This window comes from Bubalus kerabau, chromosome 3 (genome assembly GCF_029407905.1).
Source record: "Bubalus kerabau isolate K-KA32 ecotype Philippines breed swamp buffalo chromosome 3, PCC_UOA_SB_1v2, whole genome shotgun sequence".
Lineage (NCBI taxonomy): Eukaryota > Metazoa > Chordata > Mammalia > Artiodactyla > Bovidae > Bubalus > Bubalus kerabau.
Window position 1 is genome coordinate 99,583,705 of NC_073626.1, and position 18,472 is coordinate 99,602,176.

Here is an 18,472-nt window from a genome sequence, read left to right on the forward strand (position 1 = left end):
TGGCACCATCCATCAAGAACAATCAGCTACTTGGTGGCAGGTTGATGACACTGAACTCCTTTCACTCTGCCAGAAGGCAGAAATTTATCTTTACTGAGATGATCACATATTTGCCCTTCCTGCCCACAAGAGCTTAGCCAGCACCATTATCTGAGAGCTTGGAGACTGTTTGAGCTATCAACATAGGTTCTCATATAATATTGCCTTAAAAGAAAAGACCCACAAAGCAGTAAAGAGGTACAGAAGTAGACACTGACTATACAATCCACTGGTCCCATCACAGGCTGCATCACTCAGAAGCTGCCAGCATGATTAAAGTATGAAAATATCTTTTGAAGATGCACCTAAAATGCCAATTTGAAGATGATACTTTGAATGGCATAATGTCTTTCAGGACAGGACTTTTACCCCAAATCAGTGAAAATTTTACAATGCTTGGCCCCTAACAGGTAGAAAATATGAGTCTGGGAATCTAAAGCCACAAATATGAGAGACCCTGCTTGTCATCATTCCCTTCTACCCATGTGAGGGTTGGTGTTTCCTGCCCCAAATCCTTAGTCTCCTGTGGATCTAGAGTTCCTTGTTCCCAGGTGGAAAATGCTTCCAACATGCCATACTTTTATTACAAAGGGAGAAATCACAATTAGGTGAATGTTTCAATATTTTTAAATGACTGCTCAAGGCTACTTTATCCATTAATGAATCTATCTGATTCTCCCTCCAGGTCCCCAAATGTAAAATAACCATTAACCATAGTGAATATTGGGCTTCCCTGGTGAGTCAGACAGTAAAGAATCTGCCTGTAATGTGGGGGACCTAGGTTTGATCCCTGGGTTGGTAAGAAGCCCTGGAGGACGGCATCGCGACCTACTCCAGTATTCTCCCCTGCAGAATCCCCATGGTCAGAGGGGCCTGGTGGGCTGTTGTCCACACGGTTGCAAAGAATTGGACATGACTGAGCCAGTAAGCACATTGAGAATATTGAGAAAAATTCTGAAAAATTATTCACTTTAGGACCCAATTTCTAGGAAAGTTCCTAGCATATCATAGATTCTCAGTGCTTGATGAATGAATGGATAGATGAATGACTCATTGGCAGCAAACATGGAGCAACTGAAATACACAATGATAGAATTGTGTGATGTAGTCTTTTGGAAACTGGAACTTGTACTAGAACAAAAAACCTGAGTTGCTACTTCATGATTATGAAAAATAGCTACTTCAGTAATAAAAGCCAGTGTTACAACTGAACTTTTGGTTGAAAAATGCTGAATCCATTAAATGTCCTCATATCATGTCATAAAAAAAATAAAGAAATGAGATAGATGTTAAGAGTAAAGCTGTAATAAATTCACATTTGATGATATTATACAATGTAAGGACACACAAAAAGTAGAAACCCTCATAATATACTAGGTATGGGACCATAACTTGGACTTTAGTCAACACAGTGTTCTTGATTTAAAAATTGTGAAGTGTGTATTTTTTTTTTTTTGTAGTACTTCAGTCAAGTTTTACCATTTTTTCCTTCTAAAATATAATAATATAAATATTTACTATGACCATCAAGATCTTTAACTGAGATTCTAAATCTTGCTCATTTCTGGTAGAAAAAAATAAAATGGTAAAATTTTTATTTATAAAAATTTATTCCACTATGTGTGAAGACATCCTACTACACTGTCTATTAGCATTTACTTATTTCTTTAATAAATATTGAAGTAACACTTACTAAATACCAAGCAATATTCTAAGCCCTTTGCCAATATGAATTCATGTAATTCTCATAGCGTTTGGTGGTTATTATCTCCACTTCACAGAGAGAGAACTGGAAATTCAGAGAGATGGAGTGCCCAAGGTCAAAAGGCAGTAAGTGGGGCTGGAATTTGAACCCAGACAGTCTCCTGAGGCCACGCTCTTTAAGACCACGCTGTGTTTCCTCTCTAAGTATGTGATCCCAGGGTAAATAGGAACAAATTATACAAATAACTAAGTGGTCAATAACTTCCTGTTGTTTTCCCTCCTAAGCATCCATTATTTTAACTAGTTCTGTCAATGAGTTCAATATGAAGTCCGCTTCTAGCCTATGGATGAATATATACCTGCTGGCGGGAAGACAGAAGGCATTGGGGGAGGGTGAGAAAAGAAGAAAATTAGGAACTCCTCTGCATTGTACATTTCTCGATCCATATGCATACCACATTCTTAACAGAAAACAGCAAGAAATACCCCCATTCACCGAGCATATACATACCTGGTACTGTGCTCACCCTTTAGATTCACGTTATCTCTTTAGTCTCACAGAAAGTCTGCAAGGTAAGGGCTACTATTCCCCCTATTTGATAAACAAGACAACTGGGGCTCTGAGAGCATAAACGACTCCCGGTTGTCACCGAGGTGTGTGTAACTTCAAAGCTATGTCTGCTCATGGTGGCTGCCACCATCACCACTGAGAAAACTGATCTGACTGATGTGCTTTTTGTAACTGTTTCTTTGCGGCTCAGCTCAACTTTTGTTTGAGTCATGCTTTGGTTTTGGTTTCCCTTTTGCTCTGTGGCTTTGGCACATTCCCTAAACATGCCCTATTTATTCTATCCATATGGCCGTTTTTATTTGACGCCACACAGTTTGCTATCTTAGAAGATGGCTCATGTTTGTTTTTTCAGTTTACTCTAACATATCAGGGCTCTGATAGCCACTGCTTTGTCGTCCAAGTCAGGGAATAATCCAGGAGCCTTGGGGAAAACAGATTCTCACCATGGGCCTCTATGGCTTTGGCTACTTCCTACATGATGAGGATATAGGGCTGGATTTGATAATGTAGAGTTTTCTGTGTGTTCTCTCATTGTTTATGCCACATCTGCCTTTTAGAATTTGTGTCATTGAATCACTGTAATTACAGCCATTGGATAATTCCCTCCCTTTTGCAAGACAACCCCGACTGTATGAGTCATCAGAGAAAAACCTCCTTACGTCCTTGGGGTACCATCAGGCGGCAAGGTCCACTGTTCATTTAGACGTGGTTATCAGCCACGTCCAAAGACATGGCTTCTGTTCCCATTCACTGGACTGAATGTGAGACTTCAATAGCACTCTAACTGAAACACCACAAATGATAGGAATACCTTTGTCAATATGAAAGCCAGAATTTGGACCCAGAACCTTGCTTTAAGATGTTTACAGAATAATCCATGAAGCTGTCCCTCAAAAGTGGGGGCGAGGGTGAACCAAGGGAAATCTTCCTGTACTTTTTCTGCTTTCTCATCCTCCAACCTGGGCAAAGAAGTAACTCCCTACCACCTAGTAAAATGATGAAATGTTGTAAGGCAACATTTGATTTAATATGTGAAAAGGCAACATCTGACTTAATATGTGAAAAGAATTCTCGAAAGAGTTAAAATTAAACAGAAGAGTACCCTAAAGGTGACAAAAGTTCTGTGTGTTTTCTGCTCCTCATATTTCTCTGTTGCTCCTTCATCACGTTGCTGCCTGGTCACCAGGCCTGGAAAAGGTGGGCCTGGAGGGAGAGCTTCACTTTGCCAGTAGACAGCCCCCTCTGATGTTTCTAATACTACATTACAGAAGGGAAAGGACCTTGTGTGTTATGGTTTTCTTTCCTGACTCACACTATGGGTGTTTAGTGACTGAAGAGAAAGTTGCTCAGTCATGTCCAACTCACTGTGACACCATGGAATTCCCCAGACTAGAATACTGGAGTGGGTAGCCTTTCCCTTCTTTAAGGGATCCTTCCCAAACCAGGGATCGAACCCAGGTCTCCCACATTGCAGGCAGATTCTTTACCATCTGAGCCACAAGGGAAGCCCAGGTGAAGTAGGAGATACTATAAATGAGGTTTTATTCAACTATTTTTTTTTTTTCAAGAAAAATACGAGTTCCCATTTGTACCCCTAGCACTGTACTAAACCAAAGATTGCAAAACAAACAGGGACTCAAAGAAATGGGAAAAGAGAAAAATGTTATATATTTTCTGAAACATACAGAGAGAATGTCCTCCTTATTGCTACCATGGGAGCCACGATTGCTTCCTTTCCTCTAAGATGGGCAGGCCGACTGTCCCTGTGATTTGAGATCACATAGAGACGGTCTGTCTGTGAATGTCCATCCTTCACTTCCACTCTGTTGTGGGTCCACAAGGTTTAGGGCATCGCCTCTAGAAAGTCATAGTGAAAATTCAACCTAGGAGGACTCACAGACTAATCCCTCCACTTCCACTAATATGCATAATTTCTTAATTTTCCAAAGCAAAATGCTCTCAAAAATAAAGTCTATGGTAGAACTCTAGGATTAAAAAATAAAGAGGAACTGAGTCGCTCTGTTTGCAAAGGAAAGGATGGGCTGGAGCTTTCTCAGCTACTCTGAAGAAATACTTTCCAGCAGTGACCCCGATACTCATCTATGAGATGTTACACCCCTGTGGAACATTCTTTGAAAAGCTCTCTATTGTTGATCAGATGTTAAAAAGGACACCTGAGCCCTAACTGGTTATCTTGTGGTGACGTGAAAAGTCAGCTATGAAGGAAGGAAGGAAGGGCAGTGGGTACCACAGTTGGGTAACTGGAATTCAACCATCAAAGCAAGTGTTAGCAGTGGAATTTCACTCAATTAATGTCATAGGGATCTTTTAAGTGTTTTCAACTCTTAATGTCACACCCAAGTTTTGGACAAAGGCCTATACATAATCATCTTCTCAGGGTCCCATGTAGTCTTTTTGATGTGCTGTGCTTGGAGAAACTGAGAGAGCAACTCAAAGAACCTACACACAGGGAAGTGTATTACAAATCAATTTGAATGTGAGTTTATTCTGCTATCAGGATGTATATACCTCACACATAGAGAAGCAGAAAATCAAGAGAGATATGACTTTAGGTCATACCCAGACAACTTTATGATTGAGATAAGAATAAAGCCTTAGCAAAAGTACCCAAAACCTTAAGCAACTCACAGCATAAACTTGACATCTAAAGACCAAAATCTTTATTTGTTCAATAAAGGATATCAGTAAATATTTAAATTATTAGTAAATGAAAACAGTAAACATTTTTTTTTCAAAGTTGGTTTGTCTATCCTTGTTTAGAGCTGAAAAAAAAAAAGCTTTCTTGTGATCATCTTGTTTTAGGCAAGAATTATTTTTCATGGTTAAAAAGCAAAACCTCTTTTAACTGGGGTGGTGTTGACAAGAGCTGCTCCAAGCAATTTTGTATAATAGAATTTCACGGTAAAAAATTAACTACAAACCACTGACCTGGCCCATTGTCTTTCTCAATACTACAATTTTGTTGCTGAAAAAGACGGTTTGCTATTCAAGAATGTAAAAGTGGGATTCAAGAATCAAGCCTTTTCATCTCTCATGGGATATTGTCCTTTATCAGAGCATTCTTGGTGGATAAATATGTAAATTATTATGCAAAGCAGGATGAAGTAATTCAAATTGACAGTTGCCCTATTTAAAAAAATTAAAATATGGAAGGCTTGAAAACGTGTCTCCTGACCACAAAAGAAGTTCTTGTAAAGATCAACATTATTTGGTATCATTTTCATATATTTTTCAAGCAGATGAATTCTTCTTGCTTTACTTCTTTTTTGAAATCTTTTTTTCTCCACCACTGTATTTTATAAAAATAGTTTCAATGGCATTATTTAAATTTTAGTTGATAGATAGATATATATATATATATATATCATAGAAAATACAGAGTATTTTCTCTACTACTCTCCTAACAACCGTAAATCTGCTGTATTGGATTTTTAATAAAGAGCATCTACAGCTAGCAATTATTTACAAAAGAATTAATTGCTGTATCTGAGTGAGCATACCATTACAATTTGCTATTGAGCTGCCACCAAGTCAGCTTTTTTTTTTCCCCCTTGCATTCATGCACTGCCTTTCCTGCCATGACACCAGGTAAGGTAACCAACCCTGTTCATACCCCCAACAAACTCTTCATTTAGGCTCTGGATCCTTTGCCTCATAATTTGTCTTGGTCTTTGGTCTCTCATCATTCCCTTTTTCCTTTGGTATCATTTCTTTCTCCTTACTTTTTGGATCATTCCCACCATCATGAGTCTAACATCACTCATCTCGAAGCAAAACACTGCCTCAGCTCCAAAGCATTACCACACTTCTCCATTTCCCTCCACTGCCAGACTATTAGCTATAAAATTCTATATATGGTTGATATTTCTACTTTACCTCCCATTCTCTCTTCCATCCAATCCAAATCGAGCCTCCAGTGTCATGCCTCAATTTATTAAGATCTCCAAGGACCCACATCTTGCTAAAGCTATTGGTTAATTTTTGTCTTCCTCTTATCTAATTTGTTAGCAGCTCTTGATATTTTCTTCTTAGACAGGTGCTTCTCTAGGTTTAGAGGAAGTTTCGTTTTCCTTCAACTTCAGGGTCTTCCCATGCTGTCTAAATACTGCTGTCCCCAGACATCTCCTCTATAACTGCAATTACTCTTTAAGAGATTTAATCTAGTATCATGGCTTTGAAATTTTTCTCTACAATTCTCAAATGAATATTTCTAACACTGACTTCTTTGATGAATTATAGAATCATATTTAACTCTCTACCTGACATCATCAGTTGGAAGTCCAATAGTCAGCAGAAACTTAAAACAGAGCCAATAGCCAAGGTTTCTTCATCTCTAACACAAAGCCTAGAGTCCTCAGCATACCAAGTCTTCAACTTTAAAGTATATGGTAATATTATCCATCTAGCTACAAGGGTTAAGATTCTATCTCTAATTTGTCAGTTTCTTTCCATGCCACATTTAGCTCACCAGTGTAACTTGTTGCTCCAAGGACAGTATTTATCTTGAATTTGATCTCTGCCGCTATAACCAGGGCCAAAAATATCATCTCTAATCTGACCGTCTGTAACAGGGGTTCCATGACCACAGTCTTTTCACTTCATTGTAATCAGAATAATATTTTATCTATTTGTTTACCCTGCATCATCTGACACTTGCCTACCTCTCAATGAAGCTGAAAGCTGAAACTCCAGTACTTTGGCCACCTGATGCAAAGAACTGACTCACTGGAAAAGACCCTGATGCTGGGAAAGATTGAAGGCAGGAGGAGAAGGGGACGACAGAGGATGAGATGGTTGGATGGTATCACCAACCCAATGGACATGAGTTTGAGTAAACTCTGGGAGTTGGTAATGGACAGGGAGGCCTGGCGTGCTGCAGTCCATGGGGTCACAAAGAGTCAGACACGACTGAGCGACTGGACTGAACTGAACTACCTCTCAAGTGCATTCCACTGTACTTTCTCCCATGTCTGTTACTCTTCAGCTATAGTAGCTTGGAATATTTACTCCCCAACACACAACTGTTACTTTCCCATATTCAGGTATCAAATTAAATTTTACCTCCCCAGACCAAAATTTCCCAGACCAAAGTGGCTAAGTAGGGCCTTCTGCAGGCCCCTCACTTTCCACCCAGTTTCTCTCTTTCATATCAGTTTATTTGTAGCACTTAACCTTACCATTGGGTACACTTTTCAATATTTTTTTTCTTTCATTTCCCCGTTATTTATCTCCTCATCTATGCATACAAGTTTTTTGGAAGCAGAAATTTTGTTTCGTTTTTGAAATCTAGACTAGTTTCCAGCACATAGAATGTAGTTATAAAATGCAAAAAATACATGGTAACCAATATTGGCTGACTTAACAATTCAACAGGAATTTCACCTCTGTGGTTGTGTCTTTTGTATCTGAATAAAATCTATAAAGGCTTGCTAAGCCAAAGATGGAAGTTAGATTCTGTGTGTGTGTGTGAATTCTAATCAGAGCTAGAGAAAGTGGCTTTAAGCACAATCTTAAAAAACAATATTAAATTGTCCTAATATATGTGAAATCTTGAGATGATGTTTATCTATATAATAAATGAAAGTGAACTCAATAGATGAATGGAAAAAAAGGAATAGCTCTTACTAAATTTAAGAGATGTTGGATGCAGTAAGTGTATTAGTTGCGTCTGACTTTTTGCAAATCCATGGGCCGTAGCCCATCACACTTCACTGTCCATGGGATTTTCCAGGCAAGAATACTGGAGCGGGTGGCCATTCCCTTCTCTATGGATTCAGTAAATAACAACTCAATAATGTACATTCTTGGTGTTTATGTCCTGTGAGCCTGGGTCCTGTGCAGACACTGAATGAATATATAATTGTCTGGTAGGTGAGCTCCTAGTGACCACATTGCCTTCACATCTCTTATTCTTACTCTTCTTCAAGTACATATTTTCTACAAAGTGTTTCTGATTTGCATTGTCACTGACAGAGAATTCAGTGGGTACAGTTGGTGTCAAGAAATGTATCCTATTGCTGTAAGATAAGCCATTATTACTCAAGCTATAAGAACACAGTACCCTGAGAGAATTCAGAGGACAATACCTACTACCTACCACGAATGACCATAGAAAAATGATGGCAGTAAACATGCTTTGCTTAAACTTGTTTAGCCTCTTATAAAATGCAATTATAAAATTAACAAGGCCTCTATTATTAAGGGGTGAGGGAAAATATATGTGTGTGTGTGGGGGGGTGTGTTTATGCACAGTTTTTAAAAAAAATCGGGATAGCTCTTTTATATATAGCATTATTGATTTTGAGGCAAACCTCAAGAGATGTTTACTATCTCTGAAGAAGAAAAGAATTTTAGGAGGTAAAAGATGGATTTTCAGTGCTTCTTGAACCAGTTTTCAGGGATGAAATTGGATTCATTTATCCACATTATGTTGAGACATCTCTTTCTCGAAGGTTTCTCTTTATGTTTATTTTTTTTCTCCCTCTTCTGTCCAATATTGCTGACTAATCCTGTCATTTTCTGAGAATCAGTTTTTAATTGCAGAAAGCAGGAACATTCACAGGAAATACGGGCAAGAGCTCCATCGTATAAGGATTTTGCAGAGCATTTAAGCTCACATGGTTCTCTTCCGTGAGTATGACAGCAAAGCCCACATGTGGACTGTAGAGCTGAGTTGGGATCCATTACGCCTGGTGACTCAAATAAATCCTAACAATCATAAAATGGTGGCTATTTTAATTTTCTCCTCTTTCCCCATATGGATAAAATGAGGTGTATCAAGTGTGGGGACAGGCTACGAAGGATGCCAGAATTAGTTGCTGGGGAAGCCAACACCACCTACTTTTTAAATAGAAACGTCAAACTGTTAGTCACCTTCCTATTAAGCTCTTTGCTGTAAATGAACAAATAATAGAAGTGTGTGCTGTGTGGGTTAGAGGTCTTCCAGGTGCCCTGCGGAACATAAAGGTGGCAGAAGATGAAATTCTATCTCACGAGCTCAATTTGGAGGGTGGGAGGCAGGTGGAAAAGAGGTACATACTTGAACAGTCAGAATGAAGTCATAAATATGAATCATTTTAGATTTTGAAAGCATTTCTACATGCTATTCTATGAAAACATTAAGAACACAAAGTATTACCCAATTAAAAGCTAAACTCTATGATACAGGCAGCATATTTTAAAATGATCAGAGAGGCAGAGAATGAACTGAGATTGAGAATAAATGGAAAATGAAATAGCTGGGGGATATGGGGCTTAGGCATTGTAGTCAGGAATGTAGTCAGCATTCAAAGCTGGGAGGAGGGTATGGTGCCTCGGGGCAGGGCCAGGGTAAAATTAGGGCCTCACATGATGCTAAGCATGGCTGCCAATGGTCAAAAGTGACTCAGAAGGTCCTTCAACTCCGATGGTGAAGAAAGCTTGGACTCAACACTAGTTTCAATGGTGATGATTAAATAGCCTGCAATTGTACAGAGAAATCTATGCCAGTTTTGTTACTCAAAATATTGTCTGGATTTTTTGTTGAAATATATGTTTTTCCCCCCAAAAAAGTTGGCATCTGAATACCTTGTATTCAGATGGTATTTAATATCTTAATTCAGATTGTATTTAATATCTTAAAATGGGAGACATCTTAGAATTGAGACGTATGTAATATTTGTTAATTTGAAATAACGAATCCAAATTCCTGCTTTTTCAGTTTTGCACAGTGAAGCATCCACCAGATACTGAATGATATGTTTTGTCTTTTTGATATTATTTATTGTTCTTGAAAAGAACACCATATACTCGAAAGATGAATGTTTGCAGTAACACAGCCCCGTTGAGAGAGAAGTCACACTTACTTTGGTTACCTGATGTGTGTATCTGAATTTAGGGACAACCCCAAGGAACCCAGAGGGTCAGATTCATACCCAGATTTGGACTTTGGTTGTCTTTCAACAGTAACCATGGTTTACTGGGGTGGCTATGTGTGTGTGTTTGTAGTTCAGTCTTGTCCAGCTCTTCACGACCAAGATCAAGTCCATGGTGACCTCATGGACTGTAGCCCACCAGGCTCCTCTGTCCATGAGATTCTCCAGGAAGAATATTGGAGTGAGTGGCCATTCTTTTCTCCAGGGAATCATCCCAACCCAGAGATCGAGACTGGTTCTCCCAGATTGCAAGCAGATTCTTTACCATCTGAGCCACCAGAATTATATTTTCCACATTAACTGAGGCCACCAACTCATCGCTTAAGTTATCATATTTGAAAAAGGTGACATTGTATTTGCCACATTAAAGTATTTGTTTCCAAACTAAGCTGCAAACTAAGCTCCATTATATGTTTTTACCATTATGTGCAGTTACAGAAAAATGCAGTCTCAACTGCATGGTTAATAAAAAATACATAGTGAGTCTCCTGATGAAAACAGGGGATTGGGTTATTCCTCAAAGGGTCTGGGAAATATTTGTGAACTAGAGTTTATCCATTTAAATTTAGAGTGGAATGTTTTGAATTTGGTTTAGCATGGGAGGGATTCCTAAGCAGAAATTTGGCATTCCTAAAAAAGTGGAGAATAAATCAATGTTAGGTGTATTCTGCCCATGGTGGGCAGTATAGTTACTTATTTCTCTTTTGTTGTAAATAAGTCATGTTGTGTTTGTCTTTACCTGACTGCTGTTTTTGTGCTATAGTAGGTAGTAATTCTGAGGATATGCAGCTGAAATCAGGCCCATGACACCTGGCACACCATGCAACAGGAAATTGATCAATTATGTGTCTTTCCTCATTTAATTCCACAACAAAATTAACAACTAGCACCCACATTTTAGGGCTTCCTTGGTGACTCAGATGGTAAAGGATCTGCCTGCAATGCGGAAGACCCGGATTCATTCCCTGGGTCGGGAAGATCCCCTGGAGAAGGAAATGGCCACCCACTCCAGTACTCTTGTCTGGAAAATCCCATGGACAGCGGAGCCTGGCAGGCTATAGTCCATTGGGTCACAAAGAGTCAGACATGACTGAGAGAGCCATTTTACAGAGAGGATGCTAAGACTCAGAAGCTAAAATATCTTGCTTGCGATGATGTGACAAGTGAGTGGCAGAACTGAGGTTCAAGTACAGTTTTCTCCAGTGCCATGACTCACAGACCTCAGAGAACAGATCTGAAAGTCTATGGGATCCACTTTGAGAAAGCCTGTGTTATTATATGCATCTTTATTGTATCATAGTACAATATTTATTTTTCTATTTCTGCCTGTAAATTCCTAGGTCCTTGAGGGATAAGTATTCTGGTTCTTTGTCTGTATCTCTAGAGTTCAGTACAGCATTATTGATTTAATACATTAAAGAGGTCTAGCAGAGAGTTCCTCTAGATTGCCCTAGAAAGTGATTCATTACCCCGTTCAAAACAGATGAAAAAACAACTGAGACATAACAAATAAACAGAACACAAAGTAATTGAAAGTCAATGACCCAAAGTCTATAAGACAGGAGGGTGTTGTATGGCAGAGAAATGTGTAGTCTTCCTAGAGACACCAGTCAAATGCTTCCTTGACTCTCTGAGCCTTGAGTGCATCTTCTCTCTGGGAGGAAGCTACAGGGTGATAAATAACTCCCCCAGTCCCTCTTCACTCTTCTCTCCACTCTCTCAAGCACACGTCCTGACAGATAAAGAACACTGCATAATGTTTCTTAAGTGAATATAATAATAAAACAGATGACACTCTACCAGTAAGTTAATCGCATGGGACTGGCATCCAGCATCTGAGAGGAGAGCCTAGGGATCATACACCCATGGACTGCCACAGACTAGGATGCAGACTGGAGTGAGCTCTGGGTCATTCTGGAGTCCTCGTGGGTGGACCACTTGGTGTCAGTATAGCAGCCTTGAGCAGAGGCCCTGGTGTGGTCTGGGGGGTCAACACAAATGTCCCATCATGTCTACCCAATAGGCACAATGTCAAAGCCAGATCACCGGAAATTCTTTCATAAGGAAGGCTTTAGGATGTCTAGAAACTTAGGCTATTTTCTGGGTTTTGGGTAGAGTTCTGAGAGGTGTGATATACTCTAGGAGATGGCTCAGGTCTTTTGTTTTATGGCTGCTTCCAGCATTATAATTAAGAAGGGAGACTTTTAGAATTACAAAAAGTAAATTCTACCATGTGAAAAATGCTATTGTTTGCCTCCAGTGACATTACAGAAATGAAATCGACTCCCTTTCTCTGCTTAGAGTTCCACACAGGAGGCTAGACGAATGTGACAGATATTGTAATTTGAATACAATTGTTCACTTAGCAACCCCCCTGGAAACCTGTCTCCTGCAACTTGGCTTTTTGAGTAGAGTTCTTGAGATGTCCTCTAAAAGAACAAAGCCCAACAAGGTTTGAGAACAGGAAATTATAACAGTCTCATCAAACCAGTCCTCTCCAAACTTCCCCTCTGCCTGGCCCTGTTGTCCCAGCCTTAGGATCCTGCTTCAACAAAGTCGGAATCCAGAAGCTTACCTGTGCAGAAGGTGTGCTGACATTCCAAATTCTGTATTCTGGAAATAAGGAAAATATGCACACTTTGTCCATTTTTCATTCTTAAATCTGTGTCTTTTTTACAGGAGAACCATTATTTCTTCCTATTGAATTAACTGTCCTCTTCATCATGCGTTTAGTAGAGCTTCTTGGTAGATATCACAGAGAGCTCTGGAAAAAAAAAAACAAAACAGTCATTGTAAGTATTATTCTTTTGTCGTCATGAGAATACTCTTATGTTTGATTTGCTTAGTCCTTTGCCTAAATAGAAAACAAAGCTATGTGTGAATGCTAAGTCGCTTCAGTCCTGTCCAGCTATGTGCAACCCTATGGGCTGTAGCTCATCAGGCTCCTCTGTCCATGGAATTCTCCAAGCAAGAACACTGGAGTGGGTTGCCTTGCTCTCCTCCAGGGGATCTCTTCCGGACCCAGAGATAGAACCCACCTCTCCTATTTCTACCTGCATTGGCAGGTGGCTTCTTTACAACTAGCACCACCTGGGGAGCCCCAGAAAACAAGATTACTTTCTCAAAACTCTCCTTTTCAGATGGCCTAGTAATAGCAAAGAGGGTGTGGCTGAGGTGTGACCAAACGAGGAGGGCTGAGCTCAGCCCAGGGCCTTTGAGTTTTGCGGGTGCTGAGGCTGGACATACTCCCTGGAAATGTGGAGGAAAGTCCTTCAGTCATTCCTGAAGACTTTCTCACCAAAAGGGTTTGTAGCTTCCGTTAAAGCAATTTATGTGCAAGCAATAAGCTGTCCCCTTCGTGGAGAATTTCAGAAGCTTGATTACTTTTCATAATCTGAAAAAGGTTAAATACATGGGGGATCTTGTGTCCTCAACTCTCCTTGATTTGTGTTTGAAGAATGGATGGGGTTAAATGGCAGATAAAACCGATTCCTGCTTCCCTGTAAGATGGTCTCCGTCTTCATGCCTGTGAAGCTTTCCACATGTACTACACATTCTTTCCCAGTCCCCTCTGATCTCTAGACACTAGGAAGGCACGGTTGCTATTTCACACATCTTTATCTTGGAAAGTTTCAAATCAGAGCCTAGGGTGTAATGAAAATAAAGACCTAAACAGTATTAAGGAAAGCAATTTGACACTTTTTGAATTTCATCTCCTCCAAGCCAGCTCATAGAGAGATTATGTACAGAGAGGAACAGGTTACTGCTTGCATAACTGATTGAAAATTGGTGCTAATTGGCTTGAGGTTTAAATGAGGGAGTTCTGTCAGACAGCTGGCCCAGTCGAGGATTCTGTAACTGAAAGCGCTACATGGAAATAGAATTTATCTCTATGTGACGATGTTTATTCTCTGAAAATTAGGTTAAAATGGAAGACATCATTTTCCTCATCCTCAATTAAAACAAATAGCTCACGTTTAACTCAACTGTAGCATCCGTGGGCCTTGGGGATAAACTTCCTCTATTTTATAAGTAAGTCACTGCCTACATTTTCCTGTGACAAGAGGCCTAGAGGATCAGAGTATTTCAGAAAAGGTTAAAAGAAATTGTACCACATCCAGGAAGGCTAATTTTCATGCATCAAGGTTCTTTGAGCTGAATTTGTGTAATGAGTGCGCTGGAAATTGAAAGACGAGATTAAAGTGCTGTTTGTCGTGTACAGAGATTTCAGAAATGCTTATCAGCCCTGCGCAGCTGAACATAGCCCAGATTAAAACCCGATCTGACAGAAAGGGAGGCTGACTGCAAATGCCAGGCTTTACATCCATGCTAATTAGAAAGTGCATATTAAACATGGGGCTGATGAGGAGAGCAGCTGCAAAGGTCTTTATCTATATTAAGAGACTGTCCACCTACATAATAAGAGTAATTACCAATGAGAGAATTCTTAAAAAGAAATTGCATTTAATGACACATCATACAATTTCTCCTTGTTTCAAAAGTCTAGTACATCATCCCCCAAGAAGGTGTGACTTTATTTCTCTCTGGAACTAGGTGACAGATGAGATTTTGAAGACAAGATCCATTCACTTATATTTCTATTAAGGCAAGCCCTTTACTTGGAGAACTGCCAGTGTGGAAACTCTATGGAGTCCCCAGTCCTTGTTTCTAATGAACCGACAGGGAAAACAACTAAAAATTTTCCAACCTACGGGGATTACTTGAGAGAGATGGCACCTAAGAGCACTTTTACTGGAAAGTTGTCAATATCACTAGAACTGGACTCTATTACTTTTTAAATTTTAAGCTTATTTATTTATTTATTATTTTTGGCTGTGCTGGGTCTTCACTGCTGTGTGGGCTACTCTCTAGTTATGTTGCGTAGGCTTCTCATTGTGGTGGCTTCTCTTGTTGTGGAGCATGGACTCTAGGATTTGTGGGCTTCAGTCGTTGTGGCTTGTGGGCTTAGTTGCTCTGTGGAAGGTGGGATCTTTCTGGATCAGGAATCGAAACCATGTCCCTTACTTTGGGAGGCAGATTCCTTACCACTAAGCCACCAGAGAAGCCCCTCTATTAATTTTTTTTAAAACTTCCTATTAATAACTGGTAACATTAGAGTTGACTCATTTGAAAAGACCCTGATGCTGGGAAAGATTGAGGGCAGGAGGAGAAGGGGACGACAGAGGATGAGATGGTTGGATGGCGTCACTGACTTGATGGACATGGGTTTGGGTGGACTCTGGGAGTTGGTGATGGACAGGGAGGCCTGGTGTGCTGCGGTTCATGGGATCGCAAAGAGTTGGACATGACTGAGCGACTGAACTGAACTGAACATTAGAGCTGTGATTTGGGTACAATAGTATTGAAGGGCTACAGAAAATTCTCTTGGAGTCTCTTTGCTTCTTTTAAAAAGAAAACAACCTCCTGTGGTCCTTGAGAAGTAAACGTAATACTCTGAATGAAAGCATCTAGTGTGCACAGGGCACTCCACAGACATTTCATGTATATCATCTTTTCTCTTCTTCCTTCCTTCATCTCTTCCTTCCTTTCATTTTTCTTCATATTTTTAGGTTGATATAAACTTAAGTTATCCAACTGTTACTCAGCCTGAACATTTCTTTCTGATAAGTCATCTTCAAAATAAAATAGTTACATTTTTTCTTTGCTTGTAGTAGTTGTTTCCTGAAAACCTAGACACATAATAAATAACCAAAATCTAATAAATGATCATTGCTGTTTAATTGTTCAGTCACGTCTGATTCTTTTGTGACCCCATGGACTGTAATCCACCAGGCTCCTCTGTCCATGGGATTTCCTAGGCAAGAATACTATAGTGGGTTGCCATTTCCTTTCTCCAGGGGCTTTTCCCCACCCAAGGATCGAACCCATGTCTCCTACATTGCAGGAGGATCCTTTACCACTGAGCCACCTGGGGAATCCCAAATGATCATTGTGAGCTATTAAAAAGAGCACCCAAGAAATTCAGCCTGTTGGGAAAGGCAAAGTGAGAAATCAAAGGTCATAAAAACTACATAAATGTGCTATTGAAAGACATGCTATTTTGCCTTTATTATTGTTAATATAATTCAATAGAATTCTTCAAGATTTCAGATGGAAAGTCTAAATATCTAACATCCATTTAGATATTTAGAAGCCATTTAACACCTGGCTTCCCAGGTAGCGCTAGTGGTAAAGAACCTGCCTGCCAATGCAGGTAGAAGTAAGGGACGTAGAGTCGATCCCTGGGTCTGGAAGATCCCCTGGAGGAGGGCACGGCGATCCACTCCAGTATTCTTGCATGAGAAATCCCACGGACAAAGGAGCCTGCGTGCTATGGTCCATAGGGTTGCACAGAGTTGGATACGGCTGAAGTGACTTAGCATGCATGCAACAGCCATTTAATCTCTGTTGCAAGGCTCTACAAAATATTATGACATATAATGAGCATGCAAAAAAAGTTTATAAAAGCACATGTATCATTTGCCAGTAGTTGTAAGACAAATGCTGATGCGACCCCAGCCAGTATAAGAAATGGAGTTTAGTGACACCTATGAAGCTGTATCTTTCATGTGTGCCTCTTTCCATGAGTCCCTTCCTCTTTTAAAGAGTCACTCTCTCAAAACTTAATAATAATCATTTCCTTGCTTTGGTAATGTTCTTCTGTACAACAAAATGTACTCTTTCATCCCATAATCTAAACCAATTTATTTCCTGTTTTCACCTGTAATTAATGGAAATAATTATTTATTTAGTTATTAAATAATAATAATGTAAAAAGAGAGACCTCTTCTCTTAAGGCCTCTTGACGTCAGTTTCTGTGTTAACTGTGTGTTAGTCTCTCAGTCGTGCCTGACTCTTTCCAATCCCATGGACTGTACCCCGCCAGGCTCCTCTGTCCATGGGGTTTTCCAGGCAATGATATTGGAGTGGGTTGCCATTCCCTCCTCCAGGAGGTCTTTCCAATCCAGGGATTGAACCTGGGTCTCCTGCTTTGCAGGCAGATTCTTTACCATCTGAGCCACCTGGAAGCCCTTATGTTAGTCAGCTGGGGCTGCTTAAAAAATCTCCACAGACTGGGGGTGGAGGGGCTTAAACACCGGGGTTTTATTTCTTATAGTTCTGAAGGCTGAAAAATCCAACATTAAGGTCCCAGAAGATTCCGTGGTGGGTGACAAACCTCTTCCTCGCTCTCTGAGGGTCTTCTCACTGTTGTATCCTCATATAGTGGAGAGCAGAGAGGAAGACCTGGTATCTCTTCTATATATTTTATTAATCCCATCATGAGGGCTCCACTCCCTGACCTATCTTACTAATTATTTTCGGAAGACCTCAGCTCCAAATCCGTAACACTGAGAATTAGGATTCCAAAATGTGAATTTGGGAGGACATAAACATTTGGTCCTTAATAGTCACTTTACCTTTTCCCTTGATGGCAATAAGGGTCAATATTTCCAGACTGGACTTTGCTCCATTCTTGGATGGATTTAATAATATCTTAAATAAGATCCCAGCAAAAGGGGAAACAAAAACATTGGAGGATCTTTCTTGTCTACTAATGTCTGAAATTTCTGTCTCTCATTTCCTTGCTTTAAAAAAAGAGAAAAAATAACTCCAACACAAGTGAAGAGAAACTAAAGAATCTAAAAGGTGAATTAAGGGTGAAAGAGGAGAGTGAAAAAGCTGGGTTAAACTCAGTATTCAAAAAAACTAAGATCATGGCATCTGGTCCCATCACTTCATGGTAAACAGAAGGGGAAAACGTGGAAACAGTGATAGATTTTGTTTTCTTGGGCTCCAAAATCACTGCGGACAGTGACTGGAGCCATGAAATTAAAAGACACTTGCTCCTTGGAAGGAAAGCTATGACAAATCTAGACAGTGTATTAAAAAACAGAGACATCATTTTGCCAACAAAAGTCCACATAGTCAAAGTTATGGTTTTTGCAGTAGTCATGTATGGATGTGAGCGTTGGACCACAAAGAAGGCTGAGAGCTGAAGAATTAATGCTTTTGAATTGTGGTGCAAGAGAAGACTCTTGAGAGTCCCTTGGACTCCAAGGAGATCAAACCAGGCAATCCTAAAGGAAATCAACCCTGAATATTCATTGGAAGGACTGATGTTGAAGCTGAAGTTCCAATACTTTGGCCAGCTGATGCAAAGAGCCAACTCTTTGGAAAAGACCTGATGCTGGGAAAGATTGAGGGCAGGAGGAGAAGAGGGTGA

At 39.9% G+C, this 18,472-nt stretch overlaps 1 long non-coding RNA gene across 2 annotated transcripts in view; it reads right to left on the reverse strand.

Moving 5' to 3' along the window:
• Positions 1 to 18,472, reverse strand: part of LOC129647734 (uncharacterized) — a 38,386-nt gene that overhangs the window by 14,673 nt on the left and 5,241 nt on the right. Inside the window, exons 2-3 of one of the 2 annotated variants that reach the window (XR_008712469.1) lie at positions 12,824 to 13,012; positions 12,049 to 12,229 (exon numbers count right to left, since the gene is read on the reverse strand). This is a non-coding gene — a long non-coding RNA (uncharacterized LOC129647734). The remainder of the gene's footprint in view (positions 1 to 12,048; positions 12,230 to 12,823; positions 13,013 to 18,472) is intronic. The other variant, XR_008712468.1, reaches the window with a different exon arrangement.